At 37.2% G+C, this 14,887-nt stretch overlaps 1 long non-coding RNA gene across 1 annotated transcript in view; it reads right to left on the reverse strand.

The window, feature by feature from the left end:
* The window catches only part of LOC116155899 (uncharacterized), a 293,324-nt gene that overhangs the window by 80,566 nt on the left and 197,871 nt on the right, over window positions 1-14,887 (reverse strand). Inside the window, exon 2 of the long non-coding RNA XR_004139802.2 lies at window positions 11,868-11,946. This is a non-coding gene — a long non-coding RNA (uncharacterized LOC116155899). The remainder of the gene's footprint in view (window positions 1-11,867; window positions 11,947-14,887) is intronic.

Consider the following 14,887-nt stretch of genomic DNA (forward strand, 5'->3'; position numbering starts at 1 on the left):
AAAACCTTCCTCCCTTAAGTAAGTTTTCTCGTAACTTTATCTTAGAATTTACCCTTTAGGCTTAAAAATATCCAGTTATTAGAATAAAAAGAACAAGGAAAAAAAAAGAACTATTGAAAAAAAAAGAATGTTGCTTAAAGACATTGCATCAAATATTTCCATGTGTGTCTGATTTTTAACTTGAACTAGAGTAAAAATAGATGAGAAAACTTAGAGAATCAAACAAGTAATGATTATACAGATAGTTGCTTCAAACATGGTGTTTCCTTAGTTTCCTCTACAATATCTAATTCTTAACAAATAAATAGTGATGTTTCTTACCACATTCACACAACTAGAACACACAGGCAGCACAAACATGGTCTCTGCCAGTAGAGAACTTATCCTTTACTTGGAGGGGAAAAAAATTTTTTTATATACATACATATATGTGTGTATATATATATGTATATAAAGTGGTACACCTAGAAATCTGATAGTTGCTCATAAGAGCTCTTGTAGTTCAGCACTGCCCAAGGGATATTGGAGGCGGCTATGATGCAGAAGGAGGTTGCCTTAAATGAGTGAAAGAACATACTCTAGAGAAGAGTTAAGTGTTGATGGTAAGAATTTGGACAAAGCAGAACCAGATAGAAACATTTTCTCAATGATTTAGTAAATCATTTTGAAAATGTATTCTTTTTCATTTCAGTTGCCAAGTCATACTAAAAAAATTAACATTTCTCTGTAGTGTTTCTCTAAAAAAGTAATCATACCTATGAATTATTTGTTCTTACAGTCTTTGTTTTTAGAGTTCTTTCATCTCTAAAATGCAAAAATACACACATCTGAAATTAATTTTACACATAATTCTGGGTGGTTACAGAATTCCTGAATCACTCTTGGACCCATACACCAGATTATAAGTCCCTGCCTGTATTGCTACTCTGTAGTGCATTTTTTTTATAAAAAACCAAAAAACAAATACATAAAACAAATATACAAATTTTTCTCTCTGGGAATTAACACATTAGGTTTTATGAAGGAAGATTTAATTAATATATTATCTTTCTTCTAGTATTTTTAAAGATTTTTTAATGAACTTGGAACACTTAAAACAGACAGAATACCATCTATGAGCTTATGAACTGTCATTTACCCTTCACCCAGCTTCAACAATCATGAACTCACGGTAAATCACGTTGAATCTATGCCCCATCTACTATCTCTTCCTTACTTTGAAGCAAATGTCATCCACCATAGAATTACATTCATAAATATTTCAGTAGTATATCTCTAAAAGATAAGGACCTTTAGATATAAGAAAAATACCACTGTCACACCAAAAATAATTTAACAATTATTTCTTAGTATAACCAAATTCACAACTAGTGTTCAAATTTTCAAGTGTCTTACAGAGTCTCAGTTATATTTACCATTTATTGGAGTCAGGATTCAGATAATGCTCACACACTGGAATTGGTTGATATATATTTTAAGTCTCTTTTACTCTATATGTTCTCTCTCTCACTTGCTTTCCTCTCTCTCCTGCAATTTATTAAGCAAATAAACTGTGTAATTTTTCCTGTGGAGTACAGAAAATTAAGATTTTGTTCACTGCCCTCCCATGATACAGTTTAACATGCTCCTCTGTCCTCTGTATTTCCTATAAAATGGAAATTGGATCTAGAAGCTTGAGCAGATTTAGAATAGATTTTAAGTCTTTTTTAAGACTCTTTCGTAAGTGATGTGTTTTTTTCATCAGGAGGCAGGAAGTATCTGGTTATTCCTGGGGTTTTTTTGATGTAGGCAGTCTTTGATGTTGAATGCTTAGACTCATTTCTTGATTAGAGACTGAAAATGGTGGTGCTTTAGCATTATCATTTCTTTTTGTTCATTACTTATCTATTTGATTACTCTGTGATATAACTGGTATAGAAAAAGCAGGATAAATAATTGACTCTTTCCCTTTATTTAACAGTTTTCCAAATAATGAACTGGTTGCTACTAGGCTTTAAGAATAATCATTTTTCTTATTGAAATGGCAGATTTAAACATCTTGATGTGTTTTAATTTGTTCCCGTTACTGTATTTATAGATGATTAATACCAAATCACTGGCCGGTGGAAGCCTCTTTAAGGTAACATTTGGTGACTGTGACTTGACTCTTGCTACTTAGTATGGGAAGATCCCTCATATTTTTCACATAATGTGGATCTAATGAACAAAGAAAGGAAGGCTAGTCATCAACCAGTAGTCACTAACTGAGCACCTACTACCTGTAAGCTTGAATTGAAGGACATTATGGAAGAATACAAAGACATATTCCTTGCCACTTTGAGTGGAAAATAATGTGGAAACAAGATGTATATACATGAATATATAAAAGATGATGCCTTATTGAACTGAAATATCAGTGCCTAATGAGAGGCACAGATAATAGTTACCATGAGTTTAAATTTAGAGAAAGTTTCCAAAGCACCAGGGTAATAAGTTGCTGGGTTTGTTTTTTTTTTTTCAAATTATATTCAAAAAAGTCAAGGAGCTTCATTGACAGGGTAGTAAATCTGAGGTTCAGCTTTTGCTGAGAACTTCTGCTCTACTTGATCAAACTCCAGCTCTACTCTGAGTGCCATTCCTGTGATTGAAATATGTAAAATATTCAGCAGTTTCCTATTTTGTCTCATTCACCACTAAGTCTCATTTACCTGTATATGCTCCCTGCATCTATGCCTTTATATGATATCTAGTCATTAACAATGGTTCAATATCCCCTCCACTTGCGAGCAGGCATTACTCACTGCAGAAAGACAATCTTCAGTCATTAGTTAATGTTGTAAACTCACGTAAGAGCAGAAACATGGCAGTATGGGGGAAAAATTACTGGCAGTATGATTAAACAATATACTTTTTAACACAACAAGGATTTAAAACAAGACTTTATCTCATCTTTGGCTGATTCCCCAAAGGCCTAGACAAGTGCAATAAATGTTAATCATCCTCTTATCAAGAAATAAGGTGGCAGACCTGTGAGTCAGGGCATGCAAAGAGACTGTAAAACTGTCCAGATTGCCTTAACCTAACATCCCCCTCAGGAGTATAAAGACTTAAGGTGAGGAGGCTGGAAGGAGAAGAATAGATTTGAAGAAAGCTTTTAACTTCCTGTGTGTTCTCTCTCTCTTCACAGAGGAAATGACTGGTGGGCTTTTCGATTACCACATGTTCAACAAAAAAGGTTTCGAAGGTACTCTTTGGAGAGTAAGCTGCATTTTCTCTGGAGTCTGGGGATCAGTGGCTTGAAGTTCTGATGTACTCTTGAAAACTCTGAAGGCAGAGCCCGGCCAAGACTCTCAGAACAGAGACAGAGAATTTATTTGGAGAGAGCAGTCCCCGCACTATTTATATTTCCAACTATGCGGAAAGGTAGGGGCAGCCTTCTTCCTCAATTCAAATCAAGGTAGAATTTCAGGGGATCATTCAGTGAGCCTGAAAGGTATCCTCTGGAATATAAGGGCCGCAGTGACCAGTGTTTGACTCACACTTGAGTGTCCAAAGGTGAGAATTTATGACTACAGGTGTCCCTTCATGAACCTTGGAGTATGGAGGTTTATGTTGAGGGTCAAGTTGCATTTTCCTTCACATTTTACAGAAAAAAAAAATCTGCCTATTTTCTTAAAATTTGATGTGGATCCTCAGAAAGTGAAGTAGACTAAGGTCTTATAGAGTCCTGAAGAAGACCACAGGGAAGGATGAAGGGGCTCCAGTGTAACAAGTGGAGGGTAAGTCGTACTGGCCAGCCAAAGGAGAGGCAGTACCCAGGACGAGAGATCTGAAGCCTGGAAGATATCTGAAGAACCTGCAAAATGTCCCTGAAGAATCATCTTTGGTCAACTCATGCCTAGAGGCATAGTAGTGCATCTGTATGAGCCATGTAAAGCTTTGCCCTTTTCCTTCTAAGCTCTTCTCCCTGAGGTCCAACCCTGGAAGGGCAAGAATCAGTAGCTAGCTAATGGGAGAGGTGGCAAATGAAAAGAGGAAAGAAGCTAGCCAAGACCTCTTTTTCTACTGCAGTCTCCCAACCTCGAAGCAGGCTGGATCCTAGGGAGGGAAGAAGTTTTAATGTTGAAAGATTAAAAGTTTAGAGTTGTTATGTCATGTCGTTAATGCTTGAACACGAACAAAGTTCTTTTTAATTGTCTAAAAATGACTGAGAAAGCCAAGAGAACTGACTGAGATTAATACTGCAGAAAAGAGGGTCCACAGACCAGATTAGTGGGAAAAGGTGAGAAAAAACATTGCTTTCATAACAGCACCCTACTAAGTTCAGCTCTTTTCAAAACCTGGATATGTTCAATTATTGCATCCAAAAGGTATGGAATTAAGGGAAGAGTCCTTGGAGAAAGCAAACTACTTCACTGATGATACTAACTGTTCCCAGAGTATGTGGCAGAAATTCCTAATTTAGGCCAGTGGTGGCAGTAATTCTACAGTTTATCTTATTAGACTTATAATCGTTCAAACTTTGATCATCTACCATATGCCAGGCAGTGTTTTGAGTTCTGGGGATATGACAATAAATAAGACACACAGGTCTCTGTTTAATAAAGCTTAAATTCTAGCAAGCACAGATAGATAAAAAAATTAAAAATCAGGAATTGTAAACAGTGCTAAATGTTACAAAAACTAAAACTGGGAAATGAGACTGCTGGTGTGTGTGTGTGTGAGTGGGCGTGGGTGGGTGGGTGGGAGGGTCAGGGACGTTTAATAGAGCTAATCATGGAAAAGCTCTCTGAGGAGGTGATATATGAACTGAAATTTGAATATTGACAAAGCCAGACACGAAAAATTTGTAGGATGGGTATTCAAGGTAGAAAGAATGTCATGTGTAAAGGCCCTGAGACAGGGAAAAGGAGGGTATATCCAAGGAATGGAAAGAAACCAATATGGCTGAAGCAGAGGAAGATGGAAGGACAGTGAAATAAGATTAAGAAAGGCAAAAATACATAAGATCTCGGGGACACAATAATGTTGTGCTAAGTACCTTTGGGATGTCAGAGGTAAAGGTCATTGTGCAGACCAGTTATGGAGACGAACAGATTTGACGAGTCAAGTTCACAATACGGCACCATACACGTAGCAGACTCTTGAGTTAGAATAAAGCATGACCACGCCCCTAGTGAATTAAGTAAAACAACCATTTGCTGCAGTGACACCCTGTGACCCTTTAAATGCTCCCAGTGTATGCTATAATTACCACTGAACACAACTCGAAACATATCATCATGCGTCTATGTCTCACAGGCCTGGTGAGGCATGAACTCCAACTTGAAAGAACCATCCACCTCAGATGTACTTTCCCCTCATATCATACAAGTTACTTCTTGACCTTAGTCATGAGGAGACAAGTTCCCAAGGTAACTAGACTACTGGATATAGTTGTCTGGACAAAGATGGCTGATGAATTCCTGAAGCATTCAAAGCAGCCTCTCTATCTAAGCAAGATGACGGATTTGTTTAAAAGCATTGTTTCCCTACTAGAGCTCTTTGCTGGATCTGTGTTGTGTTAGAATTACCTGTCATGGCAGGATACAATGTAGTATATTTTCCATAACCCCAGATTCTATGCATCTTAATTGGAAAGTAAATAATTAAAAAAAGAATCTTTCTGTTACATTCTAAATCTGTCTCATATAAATACATTAAATATATATATACTATGTTATATATTTATATTCTTTTATAAATTTTCTTCTATATTCTTTTAAATATTTTGCACATTTTTATATAAATATATAATATATTTATGTCTCTCTCTCTCTTCTTTTGCTCTTGCATAACTACAAAATTCTCTTACAAGCTCATTACGGGAGAGAATAAAGATCTACCTTGCTACATCTTGCCTTAGGCAGACATACATGATCTGCTCTAGTCCTCAAATTTCTATGGAAGGATGAAATGCAAAAATACCACAGGGGATTAGCTATGATTGGCAACGCACCTTCTAAGAAAGAAAGAATAACACTTAAACTACCACCAAAAAGAATGCAAGATTCCCCTAAAGCCCAGACTGGCATCTCACAGGGTTAGTGGTTAGAAAAGTCTTTGGACTTATTCTACTGTTTTATTTCACATAGAATGAGCCTGCAGAGATGTAGAAATCTCTGTTGTAGCTTCTCAGGCTACTTGAAAATATTTTAACTTAATCCTCCCTTCCTCACCAAAGTTCCAGTAAATCTCCCGGGGCAGTCGGCCAGAGAAAGAAATCTCCTAGACTCCATACTTCTTTAATACTAGACCCCCACCTCCCCAAACTTCTCAAATTCTACCTGTCAGTCCATGTAGCCCCAGGAATGTACAGAACCTAATGCTATTAATTCCTCTAGGGGGAAAGGCCAGTGATCATTTCAAGTTGGCAGTCAGAGATCTGCAAATATTAACTACTATATTTAAGATAGATATAAAACAAATTTCTTCTATATAGCATACGGAACTATATTCAATATCTTGAGTAACCTATAATGAAAAAGTATGAAAATGAATATATGTATGTTCATATATAACTGACAGCATTATGCTGTACACCAGAAACTGACACATTATAACTGACTATACTTCAATATAAAAAAAGTTTACAGTGTTTGAAGCCTGTGTGTCAATTCATCAGGGTTTTCTGTTTGCTTTTTAACATCCTGATTCTTTGATTTCTCTCTGGCATTCACTAAAACGCCACCAGTGCTGCAGGCTGTGTGGATATTTGCATATCCAGGTGGTAGTCAGTGGGTGCTTTTCAGGGGCCAGTGAAGTTGCTTCTATTACTGTTTTCCAAGCAAGTTAACTGAGCCCAAGACCCTCTAAGACCAGGGTCATGCCTCAGTGCATTCTGACTCATGCCATTTCTGCCTCTGATATCCTCCATGACTTCATCCTTGGTTTTGTTTTGCGTGAAATAAGGAGTACCCAGAGTAGGTGCTCAATAAAAATTAGTCTCCACCCCCATTCCTGATTGAGACCTTTCGACTACTGGGAGTCTCTGATTGGAATGCTGAGAAGTATGCTAGTGAACCAATATTAATGGCAACCCTTACAATCAGAGCACACAGAGATGCTTTGCACAATGTCTGAAACATGGTAATTACCCTCTCATTACGGAAATACAGAGATGAATCTTTGCTCCAATGGAACCATTTTCTTACTCCTCTATACCCCCATGTTTTGCACTTGTTGCTTCTCTTGTCTGTCTCCCTCACTAAACTCTGTGGTCACAAAAGAAAGAGCTGTCTCTCACTTCACTTCTAATCCCTAACATTGTACCAGACAATGGGAGGCTCCCAGTACATTTCTTGATTGAATCTGACTGGCAACAAATGAATTGGAGTTCAATTCTAATTGGAATTAGAAGGGTCGGTTACTGGATTGCCTCAGACTGAAAGAGAATTTTTCTTATTAGGATATTTGCATTCTTGCTTTTGGCTAAAACATCCATTCAATAAATGGCCCTAACTTCTCTGAGACCTTAGTTTTCCATCTATAAAGTGGTGATAGGTATTGCTGACTTTCCATATAATACAGAATATCAGGTGCAACACTAGATGGAAGAATACTGTGTATATATATATATGAAGGTTAATTAGGTTTTTTTCCACCCACTATGTTCCTAGACCTTTTTTCTTTGTTTCATTCTCCATAGCCATTTGCTCAATTGTAGTAATGACTCATAAACATAAAAAAATCAGAATCAAAAAAGACAAACAACCCAATCAAAAATGGTCAGAAGATCTGAATAGACATTTACCAAAGACGACATACAGACGGCTAACAGGCACATAAAAAGATGCTCAGCATTGCTAATTATTAGAGAAATGCAAACCAAAACAACATAGATATCACCTCACACCTGTCAGATTGTCTACAAATAATAAACAAATAACAAAAATAATAACAAATAAATAAGCAAATAATACAAAAAAGTCTACAGAAAACAAATGTTGGAAAGGATGTGGAAAAGTGGGAACCCTTGTACACTGTTGGTGGGAATGTACGTTGGTGCAGCCACTATGGAAAACGGTATGGAGGTTTCTCAAAAAACTAAAAATAGAATGATCACATGATCCAGCAATTCCACTCCTGGGTATATAGCCAGGAAAAACAAAAACACTAATTTCAAAAGATACATGCATCCCAATGTTTGTAGCAGCACCATTTACAACAGCCTAGATATGGAAGCAAGCCAAATGTGCATCAGTAGATGAATGGATAAGGAATATGTGTACATATGTGTGTACACACACATATAACTGTAATGGGATATTACTCAGCCATGAAAAAGAATGAAATTCTGCCATATGCAGCAAAGTAGATGGACCTAGAGAATATTATGCTTAGTGAAATAAGTCACAGAGAAAAATAAATACTGTATGATATCACTTATATGTGGAATCTTAAAAATAATACAAACGAATGTGTGTGTGTGTATAAACACACACACACAAATACACACACACACACACACAACAGAAATAGACTCACAGATACAGAAAACAACTATTGGTTAGTAAAGCAGAAAGGGAAGGGGAGAGGGGAAAACTGCATATGGGATTAAGAGATACAAACTAATATGTATAAAACAGATAAGCAACTAGGATACATTGTATAGCACAGGGAATTATAGCCATTATTCTGTAATAATTTTAATGGAATATAAGCTGTAAAAATGTTGAATCATGATGCTGTATACCTGAAACTAATATAATGTAAATCAACTATACTTCAATTAAAAATATTAATTTAAAAAATCAGAAAGCCCTGGAGGAAATTATTTTTCCCCAATTTTGTCTTTCAGCCCTCTGCCTATTTTGTACTTTGTTAACATGGTCACAATGCCTTGGATTTTCTTGCAACTTTGGAAAATATTAATGTTGAAAATTCCAGCAGCTGAGTTTTCCTTCAATCAACATCTATTCAACCAAAACTAAAAACTAATAATCATTACTGCTTCCTCGCCCCAGAATTTTGCATAGGGTTTTTATTCACAAATAAAGTATTTGGTTTGCAAGGAAGACTACGCATGCTAATCCCTGGTGCACTGTCAGACTGTAAGACACAAGGGTCTCTTACCAAGCCAACTAGTAGTTTTTGCTTTTGGAGAACAATTTTTTATGTTAGTTTGGGGCTGTAAAAAGATCCATAAAACCTGGATCCAGCTTGAATTTGATGGACTTAATGAAACTAGTTTTAATTTTAAGGGTATTTCAAAATGGACTGCCAAAAAAAAAAAAGTGTATTCAGTCAAAGAACACCACCAATATAGAAATCAGTTATCTTTTAAAATAACCTCCTTTGATTTTTAGTATGACCTAAGATTATTTGTTTTCCCTACCATATTTAACAATCTTCAGTTAGAATGCGCTTATCTTTTGTGATTAAACTTACTTAGATGACCAGACATGCAACCACATTCTATGAATAAACTAATGATGACACAGAAACCACAGGAAAAAACAACAACAAACTATGCCTTTTGTGATGCTAGTTTATTTTGTTTTTTCAATAATAGCTTTTCCTATGTGCTTAGATTTTGACTGCTCTTCACATTTAGGAACTAATCACCTTTTTATCTTGTTTGGCCAGCTGAAAATGATGCCCCAACAATCTTCTACCCCTGTTTCTTCTCTTTGAAATGATCCCTCTTGTGTAGTGATGGTAATTATCAAACACTCTCTGGAATTGGGAAGAATTTGTCAAGTACCCATAGTAGAGCAAAATTATTATTTACTAGAAAAGAGGGCAGGTTGGAGATCCTGTCTTGCTTTAAAAACGACCGGAAAAAAAAAACTGTCCTGCAAGTACTGACAATAAGGTAACCAGCTCTGAAGATCTTAGGACGGCTGTCCCACAGAACTGTTACATACTGGAGACAAAAGGTTCTGCCTCAAAGAATCCTTATAAACCTCAATGACAAGAGTGACCTTTGCTTGGTTAGTTTTGCTGCCCTGGAGATGAACATTAGGTCCACAAACTCACAGGACCAAAATGTGTAAAATCTCCAATATCTGTTCTGATATTTCAGAGTAGAGATGGGAGGAAGAAAAAAAGAGAGATGAACAATTCTAAAAGCATCCTTTCAAAGGCATATTTAAACTCTACTACTAAGATATTCTATGCCAAGCACTATAACTTCTTTCATACTGTCTTAGGATCATGGGTACAGGGGCGGGTGGCAGATCCTCCAGGCTTCAGGAACTGATGCCTCACCAAAGAGCAATGTCAAAGAGCTTACACTGAACAAAACTTTGCACAATCCAGGAAGTATCATCCCAAATGGAAGCCTCAGTCCCTAACCTCATAAAGCACACCACCATTTGGAGAATGTACCTATGCCCATTGCAGACGTTTTAAACTGCTACTGTGTTAAAGGCAAGAAATTAATTCAGGGTCAAACTGTTTTACACAGTCGTCCCTCTGGTATCAGCAGGGGATTTGGTTCCAGGACCCCACGGGATACCAAAATTCACTAAGTCCCCTGTAGAAAACGACATGGTAGTTGGCCCTCAGTGTGCACGGATTCCATAGCCTCAGATTCAGCCAACCATGGATCGAATTCAATCCCAACGCAGAACCCACAGAGAAAGAAGCTTGGTTGTGTTTAAATTACTTGTACTGAACCGCAGTGAAGGTGGATGCAAGCGCTGCTTTTTCAGTCAGCAGAATCACTAACTACAAAGGGTGCTAATTCCAAATTTGGAAGGCAAGCTGGTTTTGAGATATACTGGCAGGCAACAAGACTGAGGTCCCTAAGATCTGATTCTAAACTTGGCTCCCTTTCAAAATAGTTACGTTACCTGGAACCAAGGCATTTCTCCTCCCTTAGCCTAAGATTGTCACCTAGGGGGGCAGATTACATTTTTACAGTTATGGAGTTTTTAAAGTCTGCGATTCGTGGTCCAGACTACCCTGAGTGCCCAGCAGTATGCAGGCCACCGCATTCCATTAAGGCCTTTCCACGCCATTAGCGCACTGCTTTCCCGAATCAGGGCTGCTTGTGGGAGGTGGACTCTTCCTTCATAGTTTAGGTGCAACTTAGGATCCCCTGCGTTCCATGGTATTCCCAGATGATCAAATTTTAATTTACATTAAAGGGTAAAAATTCCAGATCTCAGAATACTTGGACAAATACATCAGAACTCAGTCCTCATTGTTTCTTCAGGGGAAACATATTAACTATGTTAAAGGGTCCCAAGGAGAGAGTTGAACTTCAACTTCATCTTTGCATGTACAACATCTCAATATTTTGAATAGCTTCAAAATGCAAGCAGAAAGAGTATTTTCATCTTCCACTACTATGTGTGAAACCAGACACCTCTTTAAATAGAAAAACTGCTCTGGAATTCTGTTTGGGGCTGTGGATGCTGATTAGCTCTCTGTGGAAGAATTTCTGTTTCAAGTATTAAAAAAAAAAAAAAAGTGCTTACAGTCACTAATGAGTACTCCCACATGGGAACGATAAAGACCCCTGCTACATTCCATCTGCGGGCTGCACACAGCTTGGGCTGGGTCCTCTGAAGTCTGAATTTGAGATTCTAGGCTGAGGTCTGTGATAACTTAGCCAAAGCACTGCAAACGATCTCAGCCACGCCAACACAAATCAGTTTAATTGAAACATTTGGTTATAGGGCAAAAGCAAATCAAATATTGTGAGACGTTTCAGTTACGGCAATTGGTTCTCTTGAAAGAAAGGTTTCACATGCAATAATTTCATCCAATGTTCCATTTGTTTCTCTGAGCTCTTAGGAAAGCCAATTCAGTGTCAGTATTCCTTGTTCTCATGAAAGGTAATTAAATCTTACGAAAGTATAGGTGGCATGCACCATTTTACTGCAGCAAATGATTACCTGAGTTATGTATGGGGGCAATGACTCCAATTTCATCTCTCCAGCAGTCGTATTCAACCCGGGTTGCACAGATCATTCACTGGGTTAAAGAAAGAAAATATTACAATTAACTTAGTTATATTTATTTTTATCAAAAACTAAAAAGGTAAGCTTTACTAGTCTTTACATTGCTTTTGTGGTTACTGTTGTTGTGGTTACTCACCATATGCAATAAGACGTCCTGATAGAAGAGGTGACTTTAAAAGTCAATGGTTTACTGAAGGCATCTGAAAATCCTTATTTGTTTTAAGTGTTTTGCAACTTAATGAATCTATGTTTATCCAGTTAAGACAATTAATAGACAATTTAGCTAATTTAACTAACCTTCAGGAAATGTCTATATGGCTTGAAAAATTTACAGAAAGACATCATGGGTTCAAAAAAAAAAATCATTGTATAAGCACGGACAACAAGAAAATGGCAAATTCTTATAGTTAGTGTGTGTCCCCACTTTTTACCCTTGGACCTAAAGTCTGAAAAACGTCCCTGTATTCTCTCCTACTCCAAATCTAAATTTTCTCTGATGCCCACTGCAAGTGCCATCTGATGTCTGAACTTCTGATCACAGACTTCCATGATTGACATCAACTTAGCTAAAATCATCATTCTCATTCCTTTAGCAATTAACTATGCATGACCTTAACCTTAAGTATGTATGTCTTCTTTCTCCAACTGGACTATGGAGGATATGAGTTTTGTGTTCTTCAGCAGAGACCTTTCTGTCCCATAGAACTTAACTGCAGTGAGGAACTGCTTTAAATATGCACTTTCCTACATGGTGACCATTGGTCACAGGTGGGTTCCTGAGCTCTTGGAAAATCACTAATGCAACTAAGCTTTTATTATATTTATTATTAAATAATTTAAATGTAAATAGGTTCACATGACTAGTAGTTATCATATTAGACAGCCCGGCTCTAAAACATCTCACATGGTCTCCTGAGTATAGTAATTGTTCATGTTTCTTCCTTTGCTCCAAAGGCAAGAAAGACTCCTCCAGTTACTCCAAATCCTCAATGGCCCCTGACTGAAAATCTGGTATCACTTATTAGCGAATTCATTTCCTTACTTCAAAGCTGCATTTCTTGCCAAATCACTGAGCAGTTTAGGAGTCTTACTTTGTCACAAATATTCTACCATATTCAGCTCTAAATTTTTCACTTCATAGATGATCTGGGGGGAAATATTTAATTCTGAACTCTCTTTTCACTCTTAATCCTGACCTCCCTTTTTCACATGTGGAGCTTGCAAAAACATTTTAATATCTACTTAATTAGAAATGCTTAATTGGAAATAAAAATTGGAGCAGCTACACACACACACACACACACACATTGACATGCAGAGTATGTATTTTTATGAAAGCATGACTCAGTTCAGAATATCTGTGCCTTTTTCAGGAGAATAATTGCTTCATTAATATTCCCACACCAGTTGTCTGTTATCAAAACAACAAGTTTGTATACCAGTGACATTAGAAGAAAGGGCCCTAAGCAAGAAAGAGACATAAGCAAGAGAGGGTAAAAAGGAATTTAATATTTTATCATTTTAATTTTTCAAAAGTAAAAAAAAGAATGCACATATTGATGTAGGAAAAATGTGGATGCATATAAATGAAAATGCCAACACTAATTTTATCTAGAAAACAGCATTTCTAGTGTTTTTTAAAAATATGTTCATGTATTTTAAGTGTACTAATTTATAAAATTGAATACATTTTGCATGTGTAATGAAACACAAAAATAAAATAATGTGTATACATTTTTTAATTTGATATTTTGATTACATATCAAAGTACTAGGAATTTAGATCATCTGACACTCTGCATTCCACTTAAGCTCTGGCTTCAAAGATAATACCTTAGACACATGCCTCAGTAAAGCTAAGTGAAGCTCACAAACATGTTCGGTACACATCTGAATTTGGTCTTTTGATTTGAGTACATCGCTAAAGTGTAAATAGCTGTCATTTCTTTTCACTGTATCAAATAGTCGCCATTTTTTAAACTCTTCACCCCAGTTTCTAGTCTAGCAAGTTTTTGGAATTCACATAATTTCTGGTCATTTGTCTTGAGCAGTTTTCCTACAATTGTGCCTCACATTCAGTAATTCCACCCCAAAATTGCAAACTTTTATTTTTTGTTACCTTTCATCTTATTCTCATGACTATTCCCTTTCTTAGCAGGGAGGATTGAAAGAGGATCGCAACCCAGACGAAGCTGAGTTGACAGTGAGCTGGAACAGGGGAAAACAGAAGGAATGAGAGCATCTGAGTGCTGGTAGCAGCTATGCCATTAACAAATCCATTCACCAGTTCACTCAATCGATGAGCATTTACAAAGCACAGACTCTGTACCAGGGACACGCTAGGCATGTGCGGGATGTTAGTGGGAGGGAGAGACCGTCTCTGCCCTGTTGTTTGACACTAGGTAATCCATTTCACTTCTCTCAACTTTAGCTCTCTCTTCTGGGGAGGAGAGGCTCCCAAATGTCCTCTGTAGCTCTATATTCTGTCGATACACAGCTTCCTCTCTCTCCATTAACTCAGGAACAGAAGATGATCCCTGTGCCCACCCTAAAACAAACACATAACACTTTGAAGAAAAGAGAAGGGAGAGAGGAATGTGAACAACTGCCATGTTCTCAGTACTGCCATGTGCCCGTGAGAGCCCTCTGTCACCTCTAGAAGTAAGTGCAGCAGCGGTATTCACGGTTCTCTTAATAACCTCATAAATGTCTTTACTACCTTTTCTTGAAATCCTAGACATTTTGGAGTCAATTTAAAAAAAGAAGAAGGCGACAATGACGACAGGGAAGTACCCTATGCTGTTTGCTGCCTGGCTAGGAGAACAGTCAGTGCAATCTGAGAATGGGACCACTTACCTACCACGTGTTACTTCTGTCAAATTCCCCTTATGTATAATGGCTTCAAGTCCACACAGAAATACCTAAAAACTATGCATCTTTTTTTTTTCCACACAC

Source organism: Camelus dromedarius, chromosome 8, assembly GCF_036321535.1.
Source record: "Camelus dromedarius isolate mCamDro1 chromosome 8, mCamDro1.pat, whole genome shotgun sequence".
NCBI classification, from domain to species: domain Eukaryota; kingdom Metazoa; phylum Chordata; class Mammalia; order Artiodactyla; family Camelidae; genus Camelus; species Camelus dromedarius.